The sequence below is a fragment of the Hibiscus syriacus genome, unplaced genomic scaffold, assembly GCF_006381635.1.
Source record: "Hibiscus syriacus cultivar Baekdansim isolate YM2019G1 unplaced genomic scaffold, ASM638163v2 tig00002317_pilon, whole genome shotgun sequence".
NCBI lineage: Eukaryota > Viridiplantae > Streptophyta > Magnoliopsida > Malvales > Malvaceae > Hibiscus > Hibiscus syriacus.
In genome coordinates this window covers 1,370,745-1,381,349 of record NW_024061925.1, presented here as the reverse complement: position 1 = coordinate 1,381,349, position 10,605 = coordinate 1,370,745, and the positions used below count along the sequence as shown (strand labels likewise).

General features: G+C 33.5%; 1 pseudogene; it reads left to right on the top strand.

The window, feature by feature from the left end:
• Nucleotides 1-1,756: 1,756 nt before the first annotated feature.
• LOC120144566 lies at nucleotides 1,757-3,713 on the top strand (annotated as a pseudogene).
• The last annotated feature ends 6,892 nt before the right edge of the window (nucleotides 3,714-10,605 follow it).

Genomic DNA, 10,605 nt, shown 5'->3' with positions numbered 1-10,605 from the left:
ATAAAGAACCCAAAATAAACTTAAATATACCCTAAAAAATAAAGTTTAAACAATCGTTCAACCAACCACCACCAAATAAGTTAGTTCATGGTGGGGTTCGAAATATCCAAACACAAAGTCATGAAAATAGTCGTTCCAACAACCCATAAATTAATAGAAAAATAGCAGCAAAAGGGAAGTGAGAAGAAGCCTTCGACGCGCCACCGGAGGTCTCCTCTCGGCCACCACGAACTACCTAGCTCGCTTGCTCCTTCCGGCGCCTAGCTTGCCACTCCTTGGAGCTTTATCAATGGAGGAATATCCCAAGGAAGAAGAAAGGAAAAGAGAAAATAAAAATGTGATTTTTTTCTACTCTATGGGTGTGCTCTCTCTCCCCCGCTTTTTTTTCTCTCCCATGAGGTGTCATATATAATAAAAATATCTAGGGGTAATGATGAGGTTGTTGGGTACAAAATACCCCTCATACCCCTAGAATCACATGTTGTGTATGAACCTTATCCTCCAAGTGGCAATGGTCCTTTGGCAGCTCTGGCAGGCGGTTACAGCAGTCCTTCACGTGCAGAGACAGCTGTCCAGTGCCAGCTGTCCTTATGCAGAAATATCTTTTTGTCTTTTTCTGCTCCAGAAATGCCGAGGCATTTCAATATGCTTAAGCAACGTGTGATGCCGCGGCATTACTTCCCAAAGAATCCTTTTTCTTGCTATTCCCTGTACACCATAGACAAACTGCACCTTTCCCTCAAACAGCACCATTAAGAAATAAAATAGCACAACCACCAAAAATGCATCTATATACAACTACATGATCCTAAAATGACTAAAATGAACTTTTAAACAAACAATAACTTAAGTGAAAAAGGCTTTAAAAGTAGCCTTTTTAGGAAGTTAACAGAAGGGATTCCACCTTTGGTGTTTAGACACCAAGAAGATAATTTGTAGCAGAGATATTATCTTTGATGAATTTGCCCTAGTAAAGAAGTTAACAAATGAAGCTGTCCAGACAAGTAGTACTCCGCAGTAGGTGGAGCATACTCAAAAATAGGTGGAGTTTCAGCAGACGATGATCCCAGAAGTTGATGCAGATATTTCTTCAACTTCAATAGAATAATCAGAAGATGAAGAGGTTTAAACCCAATAACCAGTGGAGACACTAGAACCACTTGCAGTTACAAGGCCAATGAGAAATATTTGTAGACCTGCTCGATTTGTTGATATGGTGGCCTATGCTCTTCCGGTTGTTGATGATGATATCCCTATCACTTACCTAAAAGCAATACAAAGCTTGAAAAGTGATAAGTGGAAAAGTGTCATGGATGAAGAAATGCAATCTCTCCAAAACAACGACACTTGGAAACTTGCACAATTACCGAAAGGTAAAAGAGAAATTGGATGCAAGTGGGTATTTGCAAAGAAAGATGGATCTCATAGCAAGAAAGATGTTCGCTATAAGGCAAGGTTGGTAGCTAAAGGCTATGCTCAAAAGGAGAGAATCGATAACAATGAAGTATTTTCCCCTGTTGTGAAGCATTCCTCCATTAGAATATTGTTGGCCTTGGTAGCACAGTTGAATTTGGAACTAGCTCAACATGATGTAAAGACGATTTTCTTGCACAGTGATTTAGAAGAGGAGATCTATATGACTCAACCAGAAGGATACAAAGATGGTGGTTGTGAGAAATGGGTTTGTAAGCTGAACAAATCACTATATGGATTAAAGCAATCTCCGAGGAAGTGGTACAAGCGATTTGATAGCTTTATGAGGAGGCAAAAGTACACTAGAAGAAAATATGATCATTGTGTTTATTTGCAAAAGCTTAAAGATAGATCTTTCATTTATCTTCTCTTGTACGTTGATGATATTGACTTTTCCTTTCATAACACAGAAGTTCTAACTAAAAGCATGAAATATGCCAACATTTCAGGCAAAAGTACACTAGAAGCAAATATGATCATTGTGTTTCTCACAAAAGTACTAGATGTTCCCCTTCATAACACAGAAGTTCAAATGCCATAATGCATGGACCGAAGGCCTTGTGAAGTTGGTCAAGGATGTGGCAGTGTACCATTTCTAGATTTGAACCAGAAATGACATGATGTTGTACCCAGGACTGGCATTGAGTTCCCAACAATATTGGTAACATATTTGATACATGGAATAATTCCAGTTTAGCTCCCGAGGTAAAACATTTGGGACATTGCTGAATCAATCCTCTGAAATATGCTTTTTATCTATTTTTTATGCTATAACTTGAATAATGTCTCTATGCTTGTAGGTGCTTGTAGGTGCTTGTAGGTACTGGTTCCAGAACCATGAAGATAAACAAAATTAAGTCTTTGAAGGTGTATGCATTTGGCTTTTATAAGTACTTGTGAATTTTGCTTCATTCCTCCTACCTTGTGTTATTAATGATGTCCTTTTCCATGTGCTTCAACAACTCATGCTCAATTTTCTGTTTCCCTACATAGATATTCATCAGTACTCTGTTTGCCAGAAATTGGGTGCAAAGTATGCTTCTATTCCAGTGGGTGAACTAAATAAACAAAATGATTTTTATCAGGATCATCTTAGGTATTTAAGATTTTCATGCTGAACCGATGGTAAATTATATATTTTTATAAGGACTTTGAACATTCATAAGTTGTGTGTTCGACTTCAAAGTCGAGTTGGGACAGGTTTTAGGCTCAGTCCTACATTCTTGTTCCCTTTATCTTTGCAGAAGATGTCTTTTCTTTGTCTATTATATCATGAATCTTTTCTTTTATGCAGGGAGGATATTGGTATGACCGTTAGGCTAGTGGTAAACTGCAATGGGATGAAAGCCAATACAGTTAGAGAGTAAGTTCTTTTTCCCCATATCCAGCACCCTTTAAGATTTTACAAACACGATAGTCTAATTGCATGCGCCTTTAAATGACTTCAATCGTGTATGTTTCAGTGCTTTTGAAAAATCTCTTCGTGCTCGTTTAGTAAAGGTAAGCGATCGAAGTCAGTGGATTTATTTCCTTTCCCCATCTTTCTCGTTTTATTTTCTTTTCTAGATCTGCTAGAATTCTAACAAATTTATTGACTTATACCAGAGAAATCCCAACACAGATTATCTTTGTCTCAGTACATTTGGTTCCTACTTCTCTCAAGATATTCCATTACCTGCGGTAAATCCCCTTCATCCTTCATCCTTCATCCTTCAACTGTCTTTTCTCTATTTGATCGAATGTAGCAGCAAGTCAACTTAACTCTGTCGGATATTGCAGGGAACAATAATCAACTTTCAAAGGACAACTGATGGACAACTAATAACCAAAAGTAAGTTTCTTTCTTGTTCTGTTTATCCCTTCTTCGACAATAACAACTTTAGCAAGACAATCATCTCAGGTTGCCTGTAACATGTTAAATGAGTTAAACAAATGATCCAAATATTAGAAAATCGGAATTTTTGTTTCCGAAATATTGTAAGAAGTATACCTCTGTCTTATAGCGAAAGTATTATTTTTGCCATCAGAGGTAGATAGATTGGAGCTATCCACAGCAAGGATTTATGCAGTATGTAAAATCCCTGTCCTGGCATTCCTTTACACCTTCAACTGTGTTGACTCTAATATTTGGTTGTGTGCCAGGGGCTTTCTTTGACATGTACATTGGAGATTTCCCAGTGTCCGAGCAAGCAAAAGTGGATATTGGCCGAAACGTCACGAGCATCATAAGGAGGTGCTGAAGTGGCTCTCGTTTTTTTATCACCATTTTCTCAGTTTTTTAGATGTGCAAAATGTCTACCGGCATGAGGAACTCGAGTCTATCATGGATTTTTATACCGTACTTTCAGAGGGGGTTGGCTGATGAACAAAAACAATGGAGGGAAGTCAATGCAAAACATTGCAATTGTTTTTGTTAAGATAGTTTTGAACACATGTTCTTTGTAGGTTTGGGATAATCGTCAGTTGAAATAGATGTCCCCTTACGCTATATATTGTTGAAACAATATATTATATATATTTGTGGGAATGTCCCCCTTATACTTATGTAAAATTATTCTAGTTTTACCTATTTTGTAATATTTTACTATTAATATTTTAAAATTTTAAAATTTTAAAGGAAAATTACATCAGAAAACATTTATCTTTTGACGTTATAGAAAAATTATCAACAGAGACTCGGAGAAGCCTAAACCAGAGATTTCTAAAAGAAAAAGTCCAAACCACTAGATGAACTTAAAATTTTATTACAATGTTAATAAAATAATGAGTACCTTAAATTATACTTAAGATTAGTTTAATTTATTAAGTATAAATTGTACTATTGACCACTGAACTATTTAGTCATTATACTTCTGTCACCAATCTTTCAATTTTGTCAATCATATTTGCCCTTTTACTTTTATCACCAATCTTTCAATTTTATCAATCAGACCATTTAAATATTTAATTATTATCAGTCAAGCCACAAACCGTTAACGGTTGACAAAAGTGTTGATGTAACACCCCCGACCCGTACCCGACCCGGATACACGTCTGAGGTGTCATATTGACTTTTTGACTATTTGAAATTCTAACTAAAATTTACTTTTATTGGAAAATGAAACATATTTACAAAACATATGAGAGCATTCTGGAATTCTGGCATTCTGGTACCGATACCTACTTCAGTACCGATACCAGTTTGGCATTCTGGAATTCATTTTCAATTACAGTATCGATACCTCAATCTTGGTATCGATACCTCCACATCAATATCGATACTACTTTAATCAATATCGATTATGTTCATCGGATTAATACACTTTAACATTATAATATCAGTACTGTTCTTCCAGTACCGATATCTTTACCCAAAATTCATCTATTTCACTTCGAAAAATTTCCTAACTTCACTTAAATTTCCAACTTTAAACTCCATTCATGCCTTTAAGCTCATTTACACTTATTACCAATAACTTATATACAATAAAACCCCTTTAACACCCTAATTTATCCATAGAACTCTTGAAACTAAAAATCATAAAAATTTTCAAACATGTTCTCAATCCTTTCTAACACTTCAAATTTATTATTTACACCTATGACAAGTCAAATATATCATTAGAAATACAAATACTAATCAATCTCATAAAATCTCTTAAAAACTCATTTTACTAATTCACCAATAACTCATAAATTCTATGGTTTTTAGTTGTCTTTAAGGTTTCTTAAGCTTTTATATAACCCAAGCACCAAAAACCAACTCAAAAACGAAAGAAACAATCAACTTTAAAATCACTTACCTTAGCCATGATGGGTCTCGATGGAGAAAGGAAGAAGACAAGTGTTCTAGATTTTTCTTTCCCTTTCTCTAATCCTCACATGTTAAATAACCCTTAGAAATGAATTTTAAATTCATTTCTTGTCAAAAGACCACTTTGCCCTTCAATCCTTCAATATTTGAGAATAAGTCCTAGATAACATTTCCAAAATTAGTCCTTAAACTTTTTAATCTATCAAAATATAACCACTAACTTTTAAATCCTTACACTTTAGTCACTGACCCGATGATTGGGGCATTACAGTTGAGATGTATGTTACTAAAATTGATATAATTATATATTTGGTCCTCAATACTTATACATCCTATTGATTTAGTCCTGGTTTTAATTTAATTTAATAAATTTAATTAGTCAATCATGTGGTGACACGTGTCACCATTAGATTAAAGGTTTTTTATATAATTTAAATTTATTTATATTAATTAAAATATAATTTAAAAGAAAAAGACACGTCAAAACTTAAGGGTTAGTGGTTTGATTGACAATACTTAAATAGTTAGGTGGCCTGATACTCTGATTGACAAAATTGAAATATCAGTGGCAAAAGTGAAATGACTAAATAATTAAATGATCAATGGTATAGTTTAGCCCTTATTTAATGATATATTTTCATAATATAATTTTATAAACATTATTTATAATTTATATTGCAAAAATAAAAATATTATTTAGGGTAAACTACACGGGTGGCCACTAAACTATGATAAAAAATTACTTTAACTACTGATGTTTCAATTTGATCAAATAGACTACTCAACTTTTTAAATGATTCATTCAAGTCACTCTCTGTTAATTTTTAACAGAGATGATAATGTGTCAACTAATAAAATTGGCATAAGTGTACATTCAGTCCTCAATATTTACACATTCTATTTATTTAGTCCTAATTTTAATTTTAATATTTTAAAAATTAACCCCCAATCTGGAAGTACGACGTGTCACTATATTATTGGAGGATTAATTTAATTAAATTTAATATTTTAATTAAATAATATTTTTCACCAATCAAGTAGTGACATATATAAAGAGAGAACAAAATTAAGATAAATACTTACCAAGGGAGTCAAAATAGGGACGAAGGGAGTCCCTGGGCAAGCCTTTACCACTGAGGCAAACATCAATTTTGATTTCATATTACACAGGCTTTTATACATTTTGTTTGCGATTATTTCGTACATACATATATATATATATATATATATAATTATTAAAACATACCTAATAAATAAATATTAAATTAAAAAATTCAAAGTCAAAAATAAAACTTAAATCATAAAAAATATAATCCGAATCTTTAAATTTTTGTCTTCAAAACTTTTTTTAATTATTTTTCATTTATTTTAAATTTATAATTATTTGAAAATAATTCTGAAAAAGAAAATTCTAATTTAATTTAAAATATAATAATATTCATTTTATTTTTAAATTTTTCATTAACTACAATTTAATATATATATATATATATATATATATATATATGAAATAATGGTAAACAAAATATATAAAAGCCTGTGCAATTCGAAATTAAAAGTGAAGTTTGCTTTAGCGGCGAAAGCTTGTCTGGGAATTCCCTTGGTCCTTGGTTTGACTCCCCCGGTAAGCATCCTAATTTTGATTTCTCTTTACGGTGACACGTGTCATGACCTGATTGGATGAGAAAAATTATTTAATAAAAATATTAAATTAAATTAACCTTTCAATAATATAGTGACACATGGCACATCCGGATTGGGGTTAATTTTTAAATTAAATGAAAATTAAGATTAAATTGATAGAATGCGTGAATATTGAGGACTAAATGTATAGTTATGTCAATTTTATTAACTGACACGTCACCATCTGTAATACTCTAAACCAATACAACACATAATAGACCAATTAAGGCGCTACACGGAACCACCGGAGTTGCTGAACAACATTTTTCTTACTTTAAAACGACCATTTTCATAATAAAAGCAACATAAATTTATAATGCACACTTTACATCAGGGAGCTCCCAAAATAATATTTACATACAAAATAATACAAATCAATTTTAATTAACTTTACGACTCACTTTACAACAAGGTTTATAAATATACATGCCCTTCCAAAAACTTGAGACGTACTCTAATCTGCTTATGGTTGGACCTCGGATGCTCCAAGGCTTCCTCAAATGCTCCTCACTTAATCTGCGTAAGGAAACAAATTTCAAACGCTGAGCTAAATAGCTTAGTGCCGCACTAACAACTAGATCATACTAAAAGTGCATCACTAAAAGGCTCAAGCTATCAAGTCTATTGCTTTAATGAGTATAATTGTATACTCACTCTCTACTCTATGGTAGACATCATGGTGCGGCTGAGAGTTCTTCATCTCGAAGCTTTACACACCCCTCTAGTCTACTGAGGATAATTACCCAGAATCTCTGCACCAGTTAACACCCACGACTAATCCACCCCTTGCAAGTGTCGCGCCTGTCCGCTTAAAGTGCCTTGCGCACTCCCTAAGGATATCCGGACTGAATCTATACTTTCGACACTGCTAGCTTTCCAAAGGAACTTGAGTATCCTAATCGTTTCCCAAATATTCAAACAAGGGTAGTCTTATTTCATCCAACATTATCTCATTTCTAAATATTGATAGGGTAGCGGTGGCGGGTTAATGAACGTTGCTCTTATTGAAGAATCAAACCTAGAAAGCTTTAGACTCGATGAAGAATAAAGGGGGATGAATAGGGGAAGGTGGTGGCACTAACTAGGGTCTTTTAGAGTTTCTTTTAAGTGCTGGAAACAAGGTAAGAAACAAGATTAGAACAAGATAAACAAAAGATAAAGAAATTGAAAATAAAGTAAGATAACCAAGAAATCAAAAGATCTCCCTTATGTAGGTGAACGATAAAGATGATTGATGGTGTGGATGGATATGTGGAAAGTCAATGGATAATGTCCTATCGAGCCCTCCTAGTCACAATGAAAAGGCAAAAACGATAATATGGCTCTAACCAACCCTCCTAGTCGCGATGAAAAGGTAAATTGGAGTCTGAAGATTAATCTTTCTCACAAGAACTTGAAAGAACTCCAGGAGAAGAAGCTTCGAAGGCACAAGGCAATCAGCACTTGCAAAAACAAACTCTCGTTGTATTATTAATCAAAGAAATATGTTTTACAAAGTTGAATGAAGCCTCCTTTATATAGGAGTTGAGTTCTAAAGGTCCTAAATAACTAATGAATAAAATAATAACAAACTAAACATGTCTTAACTCTAATTCCTAATAAAATAATAATAACTAAAAATAATGTTTTAACTTAACCTTAATTCTTAATAAAATAATAAATTTAATCCTAAAATATAATACATCATCCTATATTAAATTATATTACAAATAATCAATATAAATATTGAAAATTCATAATATTTACAAAATCACGTATTAGTCTTGTATAGGAATTTATGCATGTGTTATCTTCACTAACATGAATGTATATTGAGTTCCTAATATCGGATTGATACGATTCAAGAACCGTTGGAAATATAAAAGACAGACAGTTGTATATCTAGAAGATATGTTGACCAAATAAGATCAGGATCCCATTCAAAAAGTCATCGCAAGTCTGCTATTGTTCTGGTCTTCTTTTCTAAGGCTTTGACGAGTGGATCATTTGGAAGAGTTATTACTTCTTCCTTTGATGTGAGCCTTGTGATGAATGTATCATCCTCCCTTTCTTCAAAAAGATTCAACCTAGAATCTGAAACATTAAAGGAAGCAACATTAGAATCGTTTAATGATTCATTCACATTATGTTTACCAAATAGATATGCTTTGAATCTTCGAGACTTTGTTCTTTTAATAGGTTCGAGTAGAAACATTAGTCCAAATGAGAATGTATTATGGACTCTGATGCATGTATCATTCCCCCACTCCTCAAAAGGATTTGTCCATGAATCTGAAAATCCAAAAGATAGAGAATTAGATGTGTTGAAAGGAAAATTTGTGAAACATTTACCAGGATCAATGTGATGTGTCTTTATGCATTTTAGTCGATGTTTATTCTTTTTAGGAACTGATTTCTTGTAGTCTTGAAACCCTCTTTTTCATAAAAGTCTTGTAATCTGATGTTTTGGTTGAAATTCAACATGGCACCGACCACTGTTGGCTTTCTGTATGATTGCTTCATATAATTTCTCCATGGTTTTATTCGTGTGTGGCGAGAATGAATGTTTAAAAACCATGTCAACTGGTTTGTTAAAGTAATCCCTTAAGTCTACTAAGTTTGGTTCATGAATTAAGAATTCTCAGGAGGAGATTTATGGAATGTAGAACCCTCGTGGTAGTGCATCGTCTACTGTGTTTTTCTTACCTCGGTCTTTGGACTCTCGTAAAATCATGACTCTTCATTGATATGGCATAGTGATTAGGTCTTTTAGGTGGTAACCCGTCAGGAGGGTCACCTAGCACTATTAGACACCTCTTGGCAATGAAAGATGGTGTGGGCCAGTCTCGTGTTGCTTTTACTTTTTCATCATTTACATGGATTCCCTGTGCACGAACTATAAAGCCTGTGGAGTTTTTCAAATCCTATTTCAACATTAAGATGGCATCACGACTAAGGCTTTCCTAGATGTAGCCATTTTGTAACAACTCTAACTCTTTGTTTCTTCGAGATTGTATGTTTACGAGGTATGATAGAACCTTTAATTAGGTTGGTTTGGTGTTGGTTTCCTCTTTCTAATGGTAATTTTTCAGGTGGATCACCTAACACTTCTTGAAAATCCTGTAACAAAGATGAAAATACACTAGGCAAATCCTTGTTAATGTTAGAAATCAAAACAATTGATTCCCTAAAGCGAGCAAGGATGCAAAGGTGTTTGTAAACAATGTTCTCTCTCAATTCTTTTGTGCTCACACATAGATTTTGAGTCACTCTTTTCTTCTCACAATTAGGTTCACTCACCTCCCATTGGTCATTATTCTTTTTGGCTTTTGTAACTAGTGACCTCTTTTTCTTTTGCCTCTTTCTCAGCTTTTTTTTTTTTTTTGCTTTCCCTACCTCCTCACAAATTATCATTTGATCTTTAGGGGCTGGAAGTGTGTCATTCTTTGCTGGTCGTTCTTTCTCCTTTTCAGGCTTGTTATCTCTTGGCTTTTTAGAGAAGATGTAGTAGAAGATGATGAATGATTTGAATGATTACCTTGGTAAGAGGATAAAGTACCTTGGTAATGTTCTCTGAATTGGAATCTTTTCTTTAGTATATCTTCAAGGTTTTCGTACTCATAGAGTTATATTTTAGAATATAAAGTTCTAAGAGATTTTTTGAATAGAAAATTTTA